We start from the raw sequence: 17099 nt of genomic DNA, 5'->3' as shown, positions 1-17099 counted from the left end.
CAATTTCCTTCGTTTCCGTCCGGAGACACCGGAAGGGAAAGGTAATCTAATCGAGACTGTGATTGGTGAAATTCACTTTTGTGGCCTATTCTTATTATGTTCTTTCTTTCTCTCTTTTCAGCATTGTCTGTGATATGGTGGTGCACTGAGGCTCAAGTATCATTGAAAGAGTAGTTTGGAATTGCCCTGATGTTAGTTGTGAGATTACTTTATGGCTCATGCCCTCGGAGTGTCTCACATTTAGCATTCATGCTCACTGTATCTGAAAATGCATTGGTTTGCCAGTTTTGTTTGTGTTGCGTGTCAAATGTTTTCTGTTTTGCGATTCGTTCAATACATTACGAATTAACAAGCTTTCTGAGATAATTTCCAGCTGCAAAAACTCCTCAACTGAGAATCTGGGAAAATTTCCCAGAGTATGGTCAGTCGGAGCAAAAGTAAGGAAGTCCTTCGTTCTGCAGTGTTTCACAATACTACCTTTCCAGTGAGCAGTCGAACAGACTAAAGATTGTGCCACAGACTGCGACGGCCATCTCGGCTAAAAAGCTATCCTTTTAAAGCTGGTGTAAGCAACACAACGTGTTATGTTCTTTCTTTCTCTCTTTTCAGCATGTCTGTGATATGGTGGTGCACTGAGGCTCAAGTATCTCTTGTCCGGTGTGTTTCATGTTCCGTGTAAACGTGAAAGTTGTCCTGTTTCGAGCAATGGGTGAAATCATTTAGCAAAGTAAGAATCGAAATTGCAGTAATGTCAAGCAGTTCATGGTTATTTGACCAAATCATAAGCGAACATGTTTGCTCACGCACTCACAGATACATTTGTAGCTGAAAAGAGTCTGAGAAGATAGCCTCAGCTTACCATTGATTTTTATCCGGATTGATGAGCTATCATTATTTGTTGCGAAATTGATATTGTAGCCGGCACATCCAAGCAGCCGTGCGAGTCGGAGAGGAATCATGGAACCCATTTCACGTGACTTTCCATCTGTTGTCATGCAGGAGCTCAATTGGAAATGCAAGAAAATGCGGTTGTAGCGCAGCTGGTAGTGTGGCCGAGCGGTCTAAGGCGCTGGATTAAGGCTCCTGTCTCGACCGGGGCGTGGGTTCGAATCCCACCACTGCCATTTCAACTGTTCAGTTGCAACGACACAGCTTGTTAAAATGCCGTTTCCATTCCCGCTGTACTTCTGTTCACAAAAAAATTTGATTTGCTTCCCGGGGAATTAAATGTGTAGTGGGAAAGTGCCAAATTGTCTATGCTGTCTTGATCGTGTTCGCCTCCCGCGTGGAAAATTGCAGAACAGCTCTACTGTTGCTTTATGTTCCAAGCATGTTGAGATTTTACTGGAACCGAATGGAGACTGCTATTTCATCGCTGTTGTGAAACAAAGTCCTGCGGTGAGTCGATTCATCGTTACTTGGCTTTCTGGCGAATGGGAAAATCGTTCCGATGAATTTTGATGTCATATGTTATTGAATTTCTCCAATTTCCTTCGTTTCCGTCCCGGAGACACCGGAAGGGAAAGGTAATCTAATCGAGACTGTGATTGGTGAAATTCACTTTTTGTGGCCTATTCTTATTATGTTCTTTCTTTCTCTCTTTTCAGCATTGTCTGTGATATGGTGGTGCACTGAGGCTCAAGTATCATTGAAAGAGTAGTTTGGAATTGCCCTGATGTTAGTTGTGAGATTACTTCATGGCTCATGCCCTCGGAGTGTCTCACATTTAGCATTCATGCTCACTGTATCTGAAAATGCATTTGGTTTGCCAGTTTTGTTTGTGTTGCGTGTCAAATGTTTTCTGTTTTGCGATTCGTTCAATACATTACGAATTAACAGGCTTTCTGAGATAATTTCCAGCTGCAAAAACTCCTCAACTGAGAATCTGGGAAAATTTCACAGAGTATGGTCAGTCGGAGCAAAAGTAAGGAAGTCCTTCGTTTCTGCAGTGTTTCACAATACTACCTTTCCAGTGAGCAGTCGAACAGACTAAAGATTGTGCCACAGACTGCGACGGCCATCTCGGCTAAAAAGCTATCCTTTTAAAGCTGGTGTAAGCAACACAACGTTATTGGGCTACACCGGGTGAAAACAGATACTTCGGTGTATCTCGTCCATGCATACCACACAGCCAAAATTAAACAACTCCCATGAAACAACGAGCATTTGGAAACAGAAAGGTGAAAGGTAGAATGTCTTCAACTTTCAGTGTCGGATACCACTGAGCTGCAGCGGGGCGGCTGTGGGCTTGTTTCTGTAGCATAGTGATCAGCACGTTCACCTTCCGCAAGATAGGTTCCCGCGGTCGAAACTGTTTTGTTCTTCATCTGCAGCCTTTTACATGGACAAGAACGGAGCTTTCCTGCTTGCTTTCCCATCTGCAAACCTGCCTTCGAATTTGCTTGAACAAATCTGCTCTCGTAGTGAAATGCAATGCATTTCCATTTGATTACTGTGCAGAGCATTGTAAAGATATTCTACAAACTGCTTCTGATCATGTGCCATTCAGTTGGAGAGTGTACTTACCGATCCTTCCACGAAGAGCAATACTGCATTTGCATTCCTTGCTGAGGCGGCCCGGTTCAAAGACAGGGAAGAAGGTGATGCGCTGGTGTCACAGTGCACCACGGATTCCTGAACTATTCTGTCTGCCAAATGTACCCCAAAGTCGTATCTGAAAGGCCTCATTTGGAAGCTGTCTGTCGTTATTCAAAGTGCGAGAATTGGCACCAGAGGTCCTGAATCATGTTTTGGAGCAGTTCGCACGTTAGCGGCTCATTCAATCAGCAACAGCAATGAAAGAAATTGCACTCTCAGAGGAAGCTCTGGACCTGTGCTTTCAAAGCTAGTATTAAGGTGCGCCCCGAGATCTAAGCCATGTTGGAATTTAAACGGAGGAATCGACAAAGAGGCTGCAGAATAACATCGCATCCTTTTGCTTTTCTTTAAATCACTGATGAGCAGGAAAATGTCAACGGGGAGAGCGACTGGGAAAGTGAGGCAGTTGCAGCTCTGGTGAAACTCCTTCTTTTGGAGTCACTCAGCAACAAGAGGCGTGAAGGTGACTCAGGCGTGAGAGCTCTTCACATCGAGAACAAAAAGCAATCAAGTGCAGTTAGCACCTCTCCCGGAGTGGGGGGTGGGGTGAGATAATTAGCTTTTGATTTCAGTTACTATGTTCAAAAACTGCCTTTTAAATTGAGGTGAACAGAAACTGCATTTCTAATAAGCACCATGGAATTTAGCAAGATTTATTGAGTCGCTTCTCGTCGATTCCCACGCAGGTTTCCAACTCAGTTGTATCGATGTGGCTCATGTCCAGGTGTGAACATCCCTGCAGCCAATTGCACGGTTTAGGTAAAAGGCAAGGAAAGTGGCATCTCGAACTGGCCCCGAGGTCAGAGCATCCTCACACTGTGATCTGTCGTTCTCGGATTGTAATGCTACCTCCGCTTTTAGGCTGGAGAACATTCTTTGGGACTCTTATTCTGCAAAACAGACACAGTGACTGAAACTATGCTGCACGGTATGATGTGGAACACGGCCTGCTCAGCTTTGTGCATTTTCCCCTGTAGTCCGGTGTGTTTCATGTTCCGTGTAAACTTGAAAGTTGTCCTGTTTCGAGCAATGGGTGAAATCATTTAGCAAAGTAAGAATCGAAATTGCAGTAATGTCAAGCAGTTCATGGTTATTTGACCAAATCATAAGCGAACATGTTTGCTCACGCACTCACAGATACATTTGTAGCTGAAAAGAGTCTGAGAAGATAGCCTCAGCTTACCATTGATTTTTATCCGGATTGATGAGCTATCATTATTTGTTGCGAAATTGATATTGTAGCCGGCACATCCAAGCAGCCGTGCGAGTCGGAGAGGAATCATGGAACCCATTTCACGTGACTTTCCATCTGTTGTCATGCAGGAGCTCAATTGGAAATGCAAGAAAATGGGGCTGCAGCGCAGCTGGTAGTGTGGCCGAGCGGTCTAAGGCGCTGGATTAAGGCTCCAGTCTCGACAGGGGCGTGGGTTCGAATCCCACCACTGCCATTTCTACTGTTCAGTTGCAACGACACAGCTTGTTAAAATGCCGTTTCCATTCCCGCTGTACTTCTGTTCACAAAAAATTTGATTTGCTTCCCGGGGAATTAAATGTGTAGTGGGAAAGTGCCAAATTGTCTATGCTGTCTTGATCGTGTTCGCCTCCCGCGTGGAAAATTGCAGAACAGCTCTACTGTTGCTTTATGTTCCAAGCATGTTGAGATTTTACTGGAACCGAATGGAGACTGCTATTTCATCGCTGTTGTGAAACAAAGTCCTGCGGTGAGTCGATTCATCGTTACTTGGCTTTCTGGCGAATGGGAAAATCGTTCCGATGAATTTTGATGTCATATGTTATTGAATTTCTCCAATTTCCTTCGTTTCCGTCCCGGAGACACCGGAAGGGAAAGGTAATCTAATCGAGACTGTGATTGGTGAAATTCACTTTTTGTGGCCTATTCTTATTATGTTCTTTCTTTCTCTCTTTTCAGCATTGTCTGTGATATGGTGGTGCACTGAGGCTCAAGTATCATTGAAAGAGTAGTTTGGAATTGCCCTGATGTTAGTTGTGAGATTACTTTATGGCTCATGCCCTCGGAGTGTCTCACATTTAGCATTCATGCTCACTGTATCTGAAAATGCATTTGGTTTGCCAGTTTTGTTTGTGTTGCGTGTCAAATGTTTTCTGTTTTGCGATTCGTTCAATACATTACGAATTAACAGGCTTTCTGAGATAATTTCCAGCTGCAAAAACTCCTCAACTGAGAATCTGGGAAAATGTCACAGAGTATGGTCAGTCGGAGCAAAAGTAAGGAAGTCCTTCGTTTCTGCAGTGTTTCACAATACTACCTTTCCAGTGAGCAGTCGAACAGACTAAAGATTGTGCCACAGACTGCGACGGCCATCTCGGCTAAAAAGCTATCCTTTTAAAGCTGGTGTAAGCAACACAACGTTATTGGGCTACACCGGGTGAAAACAGATACTTCGGTGTATCTCGTCCATGCATACCACACAGCCAAAATTAAACAACTCCCATGAAACAACGAGCATTTGGAAACAGAAAGGTGAAAGGTAGAATGTCTTCAACTTTCAGTGTCGGATACCACTGAGCTGCAGCGGGGCGGCTGTGGGCTTGTTTCTGTAGCATAGTGATCAGCACGTTCACCTTCCGCAAGATAGGTTCCCGCGGTCGAAACTGTTTTGTTCTTCATCTGCAGCCTTTTACATGGACAAGAACGGAGCTTTCCTGCTTGCTTTCCCATCTGCAAACCTGCCTTCGAATTTGCTTGAACAAATCTGCTCTCGTAGTGAAATGCAATGCATTTCCATTTGATTACTGTGCAGAGCATTGTAAAGATATTCTACAAACTGCTTCTGATCATGTGCCATTCAGTTGGAGAGTGTAGTTACCGATCCTTCCACGAAGAGCAATACTGCATTTGCATTCCTTGCTGAGGCGGCCCGGTTCAAAGACAGGGAAGAAGGTGATGCGCTGGTGTCACAGTGCACCACGGATTCCTGAACTATTCTGTCTGCCAAATGTACCCCAAAGTCGTATCTGAAAGGCCTCATTTGGAAGCTGTCTGTCGTTATTCAAAGTGCGAGAATTGGCACCAGAGGTCCTGAATCATGTTTTGGAGCAGTTCGCACGTTAGCGGCTCATTCAATCAGCAACAGCAATGAAAGAAATTGCACTCTCAGAGGAAGCTCTGGACCTGTGCTTTCAAAGCTAGTATTAAGGTGCGCCCCGAGATCTAAGCCATGTTGGAATTTAAACGGAGGAATCGACAAAGAGGCTGCAGAATAACATCGCATCCTTTTGCTTTTCTTTAAATCACTGATGAGCAGGAAAATGTCAACGGGGAGAGCGACTGGGAAAGTGAGGCAGTTGCAGCTCTGGTGAAACTCCTTCTTTTGGAGTCACTCAGCAACAAGAGGCGTGAAGGTGACTCAGGCGTGAGAGCTCTTCACATCGAGAACAAAAAGCAATCAAGTGCAGTTAGCACCTCTCCCGGAGTGGGGGGTGGGGTGAGATAATTAGCTTTTGATTTCAGTTACTATGTTCAAAAACTGCCTTTTAAATTGAGGTGAACAGAAACTGCATTTCTAATAAGCACCATGGAATTTAGCAAGATTTATTGAGTCGCTTCTCGTCGATTCCCACGCAGGTTTCCAACTCAGTTGTATCGATGTGGCTCATGTCCAGGTGTGAACATCCCTGCAGCCAATTGCACGGTTTAGGTAAAAGGCAAGGAAAGTGGCATCTCGAACTGGCCCCGAGGTCAGAGCATCCTCACACTGTGATCTGTCGTTCTCGGATTGTAATGCTACCTCCGCTTTTAGGCTGGAGAACATTCTTTGGGACTCTTATTCTGCAAAACAGACACAGTGACTGAAACTATGCTGCACGGTATGATGTGGAACACGGCCTGCTCAGCTTTGTGCATTTTCCCTGTAGTCCGGTGTGTTTCATGTTCCGTGTAAACGTGAAAGTTGTCCTGTTTCGAGCAATGGGTGAAATCATTTAGCAAAGTAAGAATCGAAATTGCAGTAATGTCAAGCAGTTCATGGTTATTTGACCAAATCATAAGCGAACATGTTTGCTCACGCACTCACAGATACATTTGTAGCTGAAAAGAGTCTGAGAAGATAGCCTCTGCTTACCATTGATTTTTATCCGGATTGATGAGCTATCATTATTTGTTGCGAAATTGATATTGTAGCCGGCACATCCAAGCAGCCGTGCGAGTCGGAGAGGAATCATGGAACCCATTTCACGTGACTTTCCATCTGTTGTCATGCAGGAGCTCAATTGGAAATGCAAGAAAATGGGGCTGCAGCGCAGCTGGTAGTGTGGCCGAGCGGTCTAAGGCGCTGGATTAAGGCTCCAGTCTCGACAGGGGCGTGGGTTCGAATCCCACCACTGCCATTTCTACTGTTCAGTTGCAACGACACAGCTTGTTAAAATGCCGTTTCCATTCCCGCTGTACTTCTGTTCACAAAAAAATTTGATTTGCTTCCCGGGGAATTAAATGTGTAGTGGGAAAGTGCCAAATTGTCTATGCTGTCTTGATCGTGTTCGCCTCCCGCGTGGAAAATTGCAGAACAGCTCTACTGTTGCTTTATGTTCCAAGCATGTTGAGATTTTACTGGAACCGAATGGAGACTGCTATTTCATCGCTGTTGTGAAACAAAGTCCTGCGGTGAGTCGATTCATCGTTACTTGGCTTTCTGGCGAATGGGAAAATCGTTCCGATGAATTTTGATGTCATATGTTATTGAATTTCTCCAATTTCCTTCGTTTCCGTCCCGGAGACACCGGAAGGGAAAGGTAATCTAATCGAGACTGTGATTGGTGAAATTCACTTTTTGTGGCCTATTCTTATTATGTTCTTTCTTTCTCTCTTTTCAGCATTGTCTGTGATATGGTGGTGCACTGAGGCTCAAGTATCATTGAAAGAGTAGTTTGGAATTGCCCTGATGTTAGTTGTGAGATTACTTTATGGCTCATGCCCTCGGAGTGTCTCACATTTAGCATTCATGCTCACTGTATCTGAAAATGCATTTGGTTTGCCAGTTTTGTTTGTGTTGCGTGTCAAATGTTTTCTGTTTTGCGATTCGTTCAATACATTACGAATTAACAGGCTTTCTGAGATAATTTCCAGCTGCAAAAACTCCTCAACTGAGAATCTGGGAAAATTTCACAGAGTATGGTCAGTCGGAGCAAAAGTAAGGAAGTCCTTCGTTTCTGCAGTGTTTCACAATACTACCTTTCCAGTGAGCAGTCGAACAGACTAAAGATTGTGCCACAGACTGCGACGGCCATCTCGGCTAAAAAGCTATCCTTTTAAAGCTGGTGTAAGCAACACAACGTTATTGGGCTACACCGGGTGAAAACAGATACTTCGGTGTATCTCGTCCATGCATACCACACAGCCAAAATTAAACAACTCCCATGAAACAACGAGCATTTGGAAACAGAAAGGTGAAAGGTAGAATGTCTTCAACTTTCAGTGTCGGATACCACTGAGCTGCAGCGGGGCGGCTGTGGGCTTGTTTCTGTAGCATAGTGATCAGCACGTTCACCTTCCGCAAGATAGGTTCCCGCGGTCGAAACTGTTTTGTTCTTCATCTGCAGCCTTTTACATGGACAAGAACGGAGCTTTCCTGCTTGCTTTCCCATCTGCAAACCTGCCTTCGAATTTGCTTGAACAAATCTGCTCTCGTAGTGAAATGCAATGCATTTCCATTTGATTACTGTGCAGAGCATTGTAAAGATATTCTACAAACTGCTTCTGATCATGTGCCATTCAGTTGGAGAGTGTAGTTACCGATCCTTCCACGAAGAGCAATACTGCATTTGCATTCCTTGCTGAGGCGGCCCGGTTCAAAGACAGGGAAGAAGGTGATGCGCTGGTGTCACAGTGCACCACGGATTCCTGAACTATTCTGTCTGCCAAATGTACCCCAAAGTCGTATCTGAAAGGCCTCATTTGGAAGCTGTCTGTCGTTATTCAAAGTGCGAGAATTGGCACCAGAGGTCCTGAATCATGTTTTGGAGCAGTTCGCACGTTAGCGGCTCATTCAATCAGCAACAGCAATGAAAGAAATTGCACTCTCAGAGGAAGCTCTGGACCTGTGCTTTCAAAGCTAGTATTAAGGTGCGCCCCGAGATCTAAGCCATGTTGGAATTTAAACGGAGGAATCGACAAAGAGGCTGCAGAATAACATCGCATCCTTTTGCTTTTCTTTAAATCACTGATGAGCAGGAAAATGTCAACGGGGAGAGCGACTGGGAAAGTGAGGCAGTTGCAGCTCTGGTGAAACTCCTTCTTTTGGAGTCACTCAGCAACAAGAGGCGTGAAGGTGACTCAGGCGTGAGAGCTCTTCACATCGAGAACAAAAAGCAATCAAGTGCAGTTAGCACCTCTCCCGGAGTGGGGGGTGGGGTGAGATAATTAGCTTTTGATTTCAGTTACTATGTTCAAAAACTGCCTTTTAAATTGAGGTGAACAGAAACTGCATTTCTAATAAGCACCATGGAATTTAAAAAGATTTATTGAGTCGCTTCTCGTCGATTCCCACGCAGGTTTCCAACTCAGTTGTATCGATGTGGCTCATGTCCAGGTGTGAACATCCCTGCAGCCAATTGCACGGTTTAGGTAAAAGGCAAGGAAAGTGGCATCTCGAACTGGCCCCGAGGTCAGAGCATCCTCACACTGTGATCTGTCGTTCTCGGATTGTAATGCTACCTCCGCTTTTAGGCTGGAGAACATTCTTTGGGACTCTTATTCTGCAAAACAGACACAGTGACTGAAACTATGCTGCACGGTATGATGTGGAACACGGCCTGCTCAGCTTTGTGCATTTTCCCTGTAGTCCGGTGTGTTTCATGTTCCGTGTAAACTTGAAAGTTGTCCTGTTTCGAGCAATGGGTGAAATCATTTAGCAAAGTAAGAATCGAAATTGCAGTAATGTCAAGCAGTTCATGGTTATTTGACCAAATCATAAGCGAACATGTTTGCTCACGCACTCACAGATACATTTGTAGCTGAAAAGAGTCTGAGAAGATAGCCTCTGCTTACCATTGATTTTTATCCGGATTGATGAGCTATCATTATTTGTTGCGAAATTGATATTGTAGCCGGCACATCCAAGCAGCCGTGCGAGTCGGAGAGGAATCATGGAACCCATTTCACGTGACTTTCCATCTGTTGTCATGCAGGAGCTCAATTGGAAATGCAAGAAAATGGGGCGGCAGCGCAGCTGGTAGTGTGGCCGAGCGGTCTAAGGCGCTGGATTAAGGCTCCAGTCTCGACAGGGGCGTGGGTTCGAATCCCACCCCTGCCCTTTCTCCTGTTCACTTGCAACGGCACAGCTTGTTAAAATGCCGTTTCCATTCCCGCTGTACTTCTGTTCACAAAAAAATTTGATTTGCTTCCCGGGGAATTAAATGTGTAGTGGGAAAGTGCCAAATTGTCTATGCTGTCTTGATCGTGTTCGCCTCCCGCGTGGAAAATTGCAGAACAGCTCTACTGTTGCTTTATGTTCCAAGCATGTTGAGATTTTACTGGAACCGAATGGAGACTGCTATTTCATCGCTGTTGTGAAACAAAGTCCTGCGGTGAGTCGATTCATCGTTACTTGGCTTTCTGGCGAATGGGAAAATCGTTCCGATGAATTTTGATGTCATATGTTATTGAATTTCTCCAATTTCCTTCGTTTCCGTCCCGGAGACACCGGAAGGGAAAGGTAATCTAATCGAGACTGTGATTGGTGAAATTCACTTTTTGTGGCCTATTCTTATTATGTTCTTTCTTTCTCTCTTTTCAGCATTGTCTGTGATATGGTGGTGCACTGAGGCTCAAGTATCATTGAAAGAGTGGTTTGGAATTGCCCTGATGTTAGTTGTGAGATTACTTCATGGCTCATGCCCTCGGAGTGTCTCACATTTAGCATTCATGCTCACTGTATCTGAAAATGCATTTGGTTTGCCAGTTTTGTTTGTGTTGCGTGTCAAATGTTTTCTGTTTTGCGATTCGTTCAATACATTACGAATTAACAGGCTTTCTGAGATAATTTCCAGCTGCAAAAACTCCTCAACTGAGAATCTGGGAAAATTTCACAGAGTATGGTCAGTCGGAGCAAAAGTAAGGAAGTCCTTCGTTTCTGCAGTGTTTCACAATACTACCTTTCCAGTGAGCAGTCGAACAGACTAAAGATTGTGCCACAGACTGCGACGGCCATCTCGGCTAAAAAGCTATCCTTTTAAAGCTGGTGTAAGCAACACAACGTTATTGGGCTACACCGGGTGAAAACAGATACTTCGGTGTATCTCGTCCATGCATACCACACAGCCAAAATTAAACAACTCCCATGAAACAACGAGCATTTGGAAACAGAAAGGTGAAAGGTAGAATGTCTTCAACTTTCAGTGTCGGATACCACTGAGCTGCAGCAGGGGCGGCTGTGGGCTTGTTTCTGTAGCATAGTGATCAGCACGTTCACCTTCCGCAAGATAGGTTCCCGCGGTCGAAACTGTTTTGTTCTTCATCTGCAGCCTTTTACATGGACAAGAACGGAGCTTTCCTGCTTGCTTTCCCATCTGCAAACCTGCCTTCGAATTTGCTTGAACAAATCTGCTCTCGTAGTGAAATGCAATGCATTTCCATTTGATTACTGTGCAGAGCATTGTAAAGATATTCTACAAACTGCTTCTGATCATGTGCCATTCAGTTGGAGAGTGTAGTTACCGATCCTTCCACGAAGAGCAATACTGCATTTGCATTCCTTGCTGAGGCGGCCCGGTTCAAAGACAGGGAAGAAGGTGATGCGCTGGTGTCACAGTGCACCACGGATTCCTGAACTATTCTGTCTGCCAAATGTACCCCAAAGTCGTATCTGAAAGGCCTCATTTGGAAGCTGTCTGTCGTTATTCAAAGTGCGAGAATTGGCACCAGAGGTCCTGAATCATGTTTTGGAGCAGTTCGCACGTTAGCGGCTCATTCAATCAGCAACAGCAATGAAAGAAATTGCACTCTCAGAGGAAGCTCTGGACCTGTGCTTTCAAAGCTAGTATTAAGGTGCGCCCCGAGATCTAAGCCATGTTGGAATTTAAACGGAGGAATCGACAAAGAGGCTGCAGAATAACATCGCATCCTTTTGCTTTTCTTTAAATCACTGATGAGCAGGAAAATGTCAACGGGGAGAGCGACTGGGAAAGTGAGGCAGTTGCAGCTCTGGTGAAACTCCTTCTTTTGGAGTCACTCAGCAACAAGAGGCGTGAAGGTGACTCAGGCGTGAGAGCTCTTCACATCGAGAACAAAAAGCAATCAAGTGCAGTTAGCACCTCTCCCGGAGTGGGGGGTGGGGTGAGATAATTAGCTTTTGATTTCAGTTACTATGTTCAAAAACTGCCTTTTAAATTGAGGTGAACAGAAACTGCATTTCTAATAAGCACCATGGAATTTAGCAAGATTTATTGAGTCGCTTCTCGTCGATTCCCACGCAGGTTTCCAACTCAGTTGTATCGATGTGGCTCATGTCCAGGTGTGAACATCCCTGCAGCCAATTGCACGGTTTAGGTAAAAGGCAAGGAAAGTGGCATCTCGAACTGGCCCCGAGGTCAGAGCATCCTCACACTGTGATCTGTCGTTCTCGGATTGTAATGCTACCTCCGCTTTTAGGCTGGAGAACATTCTTTGGGACTCTTATTCTGCAAAACAGACACAGTGACTGAAACTATGCTGCACGGTATGATGTGGAACACGGCCTGCTCAGCTTTGTGCATTTTCCCTGTAGTCCGGTGTGTTTCATGTTCCGTGTAAACTTGAAAGTTGTCCTGTTTCGAGCAATGGGTGAAATCATTTAGCAAAGTAAGAATCGAAATTGCAGTAATGTCAAGCAGTTCATGGTTATTTGACCAAATCATAAGCGAACATGTTTGCTCACGCACTCACAGATACATTTGTAGCTGAAAAGAGTCTGAGAAGATAGCCTCTGCTTACCATTGATTTTTATCCGGATTGATGAGCTATCATTATTTGTTGCGAAATTGATATTGTAGCCGGCACATCCAAGCAGCCGTGCGAGTCGGAGAGGAATCATGGAACCCATTTCACGTGACTTTCCATCTGTTGTCATGCAGGAGCTCAATTGGAAATGCAAGAAAATGGGGCGGCAGCGCAGCTGGTAGTGTGGCCGAGCGGTCTAAGGCGCTGGATTAAGGCTCCAGTCTCGACAGGGGCGTGGGTTCGAATCCCACCCCTGCCATTTCTACTGTTCAGTTGCAACGACACAGCTTGTTAAAATGCCGTTTCCATTCCCGCTGTACTTCTGTTCACAAAAAATTTGATTTGCTTCCCGGGGAATTAAATGTGTAGTGGGAAAGTGCCAAATTGTCTATGCTGTCTTGATCGTGTTCGCCTCCCGCGTGGAAAATTGCAGAACCGCTCTACTGTTGCTTTATGTTCCAAGCATGTTGAGATTTTACTGGAACCGAATGGAGACTGCTATTTCATCGCTGTTGTGAAACAAAGTCCTGCGGTGAGTCGATTCATCGTTACTTGGCTTTCTGGCGAATGGGAAAATCGTTCCGATGAATTTTGATGTCATATGTTATTGAATTTCTCCAATTTCCTTCGTTTCCGTCCCGGAGACACCGGAAGGGAAAGGTAATCTAATCGAGACTGTGATTGGTGAAATTCACTTTTTGTGGCCTATTCTTATTATGTTCTTTCTTTCTCTCTTTTCAGCATTGTCTGTGATATGGTGGTGCACTGAGGCTCAAGTATCATTGAAAGAGTGGTTTGGAATTGCCCTGATGTTAGTTGTGAGATTACTTCATGGCTCATGCCCTCGGAGTGTCTCACATTTAGCATTCATGCTCACTGTATCTGAAAATGCATTTGGTTTGCCAGTTTTGTTTGTGTTGCGTGTCAAATGTTTTCTGTTTTGCGATTCGTTCAATACATTACGAATTAACAGGCTTTCTGAGATAATTTCCAGCTGCAAAAACTCCTCAACTGAGAATCTGGGAAAATTTCACAGAGTATGGTCAGTCGGAGCAAAAGTAAGGAAGTCCTTCGTTTCTGCAGTGTTTCACAATACTACCTTTCCAGTGAGCAGTCGAACAGACTAAAGATTGTGCCACAGACTGCGACGGCCATCTCGGCTAAAAAGCTATCCTTTTAAAGCTGGTGTAAGCAACACAACGTTATTGGGCTACACCGGGTGAAAACAGATACTTCGGTGTATCTCGTCCATGCATACCACACAGCCAAAATTAAACAACTCCCATGAAACAACGAGCATTTGGAAACAGAAAGGTGAAAGGTAGAATGTCTTCAACTTTCAGTGTCGGATACCACTGAGCTGCAGCGGGGCGGCTGTGGGCTTGTTTCTGTAGCATAGTGATCAGCACGTTCACCTTCCGCAAGATAGGTTCCCGCGGTCGAAACTGTTTTGTTCTTCATCTGCAGCCTTTTACATGGACAAGAACGGAGCTTTCCTGCTTGCTTTCCCATCTGCAAACCTGCCTTCGAATTTGCTTGAACAAATCTGCTCTCGTAGTGAAATGCAATGCATTTCCATTTGATTACTGTGCAGAGCATTGTAAAGATATTCTACAAACTGCTTCTGATCATGTGCCATTCAGTTGGAGAGTGTACTTACCGATCCTTCCACGAAGAGCAATACTGCATTTGCATTCCTTGCTGAGGCGGCCCGGTTCAAAGACAGGGAAGAAGGTGATGCGCTGGTGTCACAGTGCACCACGGATTCCTGAACTATTCTGTCTGCCAAATGTACCCCAAAGTCGTATCTGAAAGGCCTCATTTGGAAGCTGTCTGTCGTTATTCAAAGTGCGAGAATTGGCACCAGAGGTCCTGAATCATGTTTTGGAGCAGTTCGCACGTTAGCGGCTCATTCAATCAGCAACAGCAATGAAAGAAATTGCACTCTCAGAGGAAGCTCTGGACCTGTGCTTTCAAAGCTAGTATTAAGGTGCGCCCCGAGATCTAAGCCATGTTGGAATTTAAACGGAGGAATCGACAAAGAGGCTGCAGAATAACATCGCATCCTTTTGCTTTTCTTTAAATCACTGATGAGCAGGAAAATGTCAACGGGGAGAGCGACTGGGAAAGTGAGGCAGTTGCAGCTCTGGTGAAACTCCTTCTTTTGGAGTCACTCAGCAACAAGAGGCGTGAAGGTGACTCAGGCGTGAGAGCTCTTCACATCGAGAACAAAAAGCAATCAAGTGCAGTTAGCACCTCTCCCGGAGTGGGGGGTGGGGTGAGATAATTAGCTTTTGATTTCAGTTACTATGTTCAAAAACTGCCTTTTAAATTGAGGTGAACAGAAACTGCATTTCTAATAAGCACCATGGAATTTAGCAAGATTTATTGAGTCGCTTCTCGTCGATTCCCACGCAGGTTTCCAACTCAGTTGTATCGATGTGGCTCATGTCCAGGTGTGAACATCCCTGCAGCCAATTGCACGGTTTAGGTAAAAGGCAAGGAAAGTGGCATCTCGAACTGGCCCCGAGGTCAGAGCATCCTCACACTGTGATCTGTCGTTCTCGGATTGTAATGCTACCTCCGCTTTTAGGCTGGAGAACATTCTTTGGGACTCTTATTCTGCAAAACAGACACAGTGACTGAAACTATGCTGCACGGTATGATGTGGAACACGGCCTGCTCAGCTTTGTGCATTTTCCCTGTAGTCCGGTGTGTTTCATGTTCCGTGTAAACTTGAAAGTTGTCCTGTTTCGAGCAATGGGTGAAATCATTTAGCAAAGTAAGAATCGAAATTGCAGTAATGTCAAGCAGTTCATGGTTATTTGACCAAATCATAAGCGAACATGTTTGCTCACGCACTCACAGATACATTTGTAGCTGAAAAGAGTCTGAGAAGATAGCCTCTGCTTACCATTGATTTTTATCCGGATTGATGAGCTATCATTATTTGTTGCGAAATTGATATTGTAGCCGGCACATCCAAGCAGCCGTGCGAGTCGGAGAGGAATCATGGAACCCATTTCACGTGACTTTCCATCTGTTGTCATGCAGGAGCTCAATTGGAAATGCAAGAAAATGGGGCGGCAGCGCAGCTGGTAGTGTGGCCGAGCGGTCTAAGGCGCTGGATTAAGGCTCCAGTCTCGACAGGGGCGTGGGTTCGAATCCCACCCCTGCCCTTTCTCCTGTTCACTTGCAACGGCACAGCTTGTTAAAATGCCGTTTCCATTCCCGCTGTACTTCTGTTCACAAAAAAATTTGATTTGCTTCCCGGGGAATTAAATGTGTAGTGGGAAAGTGCCAAATTGTCTATGCTGTCTTGATCGTGTTTGCCTCCGCGTGGAAAATTGCAGAACAGCTCTACTGTTGCTTTATGTTCCAAGCATGTTGAGATTTTACTGGAACCGAATGGAGACTGCTATTTCATCGCTGTTGTGAAACAAAGTCCTGCGGTGAGTCGATTCATCGTTACTTGGCTTTCTGGCGAATGGGAAAATCGTTCCGATGAATTTTGATGTCATATGTTATTGAATTTCTCCAATTTCCTTCGTTTCCGTCCCGGAGACACCGGAAGGGAAAGGTAATCTAATCGAGACTGTGATTGGTGAAATTCACTTTTTGTGGCCTATTCTTATTATGTTCTTTCTTTCTCTCTTTTCAGCATTGTCTGTGATATGGTGGTGCACTGAGGCTCAAGTATCATTGAAAGAGTGGTTTGGAATTGCCCTGATGTTAGTTGTGAGATTACTTCATGGCTCATGCCCTCGGAGTGTCTCACATTTAGCATTCATGCTCACTGTATCTGAAAATGCATTTGGTTTGCCAGTTTTGTTTGTGTTGCGTGTCAAATGTTTTCTGTTTTGCGATTCGTTCAATACATTACGAATTAACAGGCTTTCTGAGATAATTTCCAGCTGCAAAAACTCCTCAACTGAGAATCTGGGAAAATTTCACAGAGTATGGTCAGTCGGAGCAAAAGTAAGGAAGTCCTTCGTTTCTGCAGTGTTTCACAATACTACCTTTCCAGTGAGCAGTCGAACAGACTAAAGATTGTGCCACAGACTGCGACGGCCATCTCGGCTAAAAAGCTATCCTTTTAAAGCTGGTGTAAGCAACACAACGTTATTGGGCTACACCGGGTGAAAACAGATACTTCGGTGTATCTCGTCCATGCATACCACACAGCCAAAATTAAACAACTCCCATGAAACAACGAGCATTTGGAAACAGAAAGGTGAAAGGTAGAATGTCTTCAACTTTCAGTGTCGGATACCACTGAGCTGCAGCGGGGCGGCTGTGGGCTTGTTTCTGTAGCATAGTGATCAGCACGTTCACCTTCCGCAAGATAGGTTCCCGCGGTCGAAACTGTTTTGTTCTTCATCTGCAGCCTTTTACATGGACAAGAACGGAGCTTTCCTGCTTGCTTTCCCATCTGCAAACCTGCCTTCGAATTTGCTTGAACAAATCTGCTCTCGTAGTGAAATGCAATGCATTTCCATTTGATTACTGTGCAGAGCATTGTAAAGATATTCTACAAACTGCTTCTGAT

The 17099-nt window shown here is 44.8% G+C and overlaps 6 non-coding genes across 6 annotated transcripts; all 6 read left to right on the top strand.

Annotated features, from left to right (window-relative positions):
- Positions 1-1042: 1042 nt before the first annotated feature.
- On the top strand, positions 1043-1124 carry trnal-aag (transfer RNA leucine (anticodon AAG)). The gene has a single exon. It is a non-coding gene; the product is annotated as a tRNA-Leu (tRNA).
- A 2840-nt stretch (positions 1125-3964) lies between these two features.
- On the top strand, positions 3965-4046 carry trnal-aag (transfer RNA leucine (anticodon AAG)). Its single transcript has one exon. It is a non-coding gene; the product is annotated as a tRNA-Leu (tRNA).
- A 2838-nt stretch (positions 4047-6884) lies between these two features.
- Positions 6885-6966, top strand: trnal-aag (transfer RNA leucine (anticodon AAG)). The gene has a single exon. It is a non-coding gene; the product is annotated as a tRNA-Leu (tRNA).
- A 2839-nt stretch (positions 6967-9805) lies between these two features.
- On the top strand, positions 9806-9887 carry trnal-aag (transfer RNA leucine (anticodon AAG)). The gene has a single exon. It is a non-coding gene; the product is annotated as a tRNA-Leu (tRNA).
- Positions 9888-12727: 2840 nt separating this feature from the next.
- trnal-aag (transfer RNA leucine (anticodon AAG)) lies at positions 12728-12809 on the top strand. Its single transcript has one exon. It is a non-coding gene; the product is annotated as a tRNA-Leu (tRNA).
- A 2838-nt stretch (positions 12810-15647) lies between these two features.
- Positions 15648-15729, top strand: trnal-aag (transfer RNA leucine (anticodon AAG)). The gene has a single exon. It is a non-coding gene; the product is annotated as a tRNA-Leu (tRNA).
- The last annotated feature ends 1370 nt before the right edge of the window (positions 15730-17099 follow it).

Source organism: Hemiscyllium ocellatum, unplaced genomic scaffold, assembly GCF_020745735.1.
Source record: "Hemiscyllium ocellatum isolate sHemOce1 unplaced genomic scaffold, sHemOce1.pat.X.cur. scaffold_2060_pat_ctg1, whole genome shotgun sequence".
Taxonomy (NCBI): Eukaryota; Metazoa; Chordata; class Chondrichthyes; order Orectolobiformes; family Hemiscylliidae; genus Hemiscyllium; species Hemiscyllium ocellatum.
This window is presented reverse-complemented; position numbering and strand designations above follow the sequence as displayed.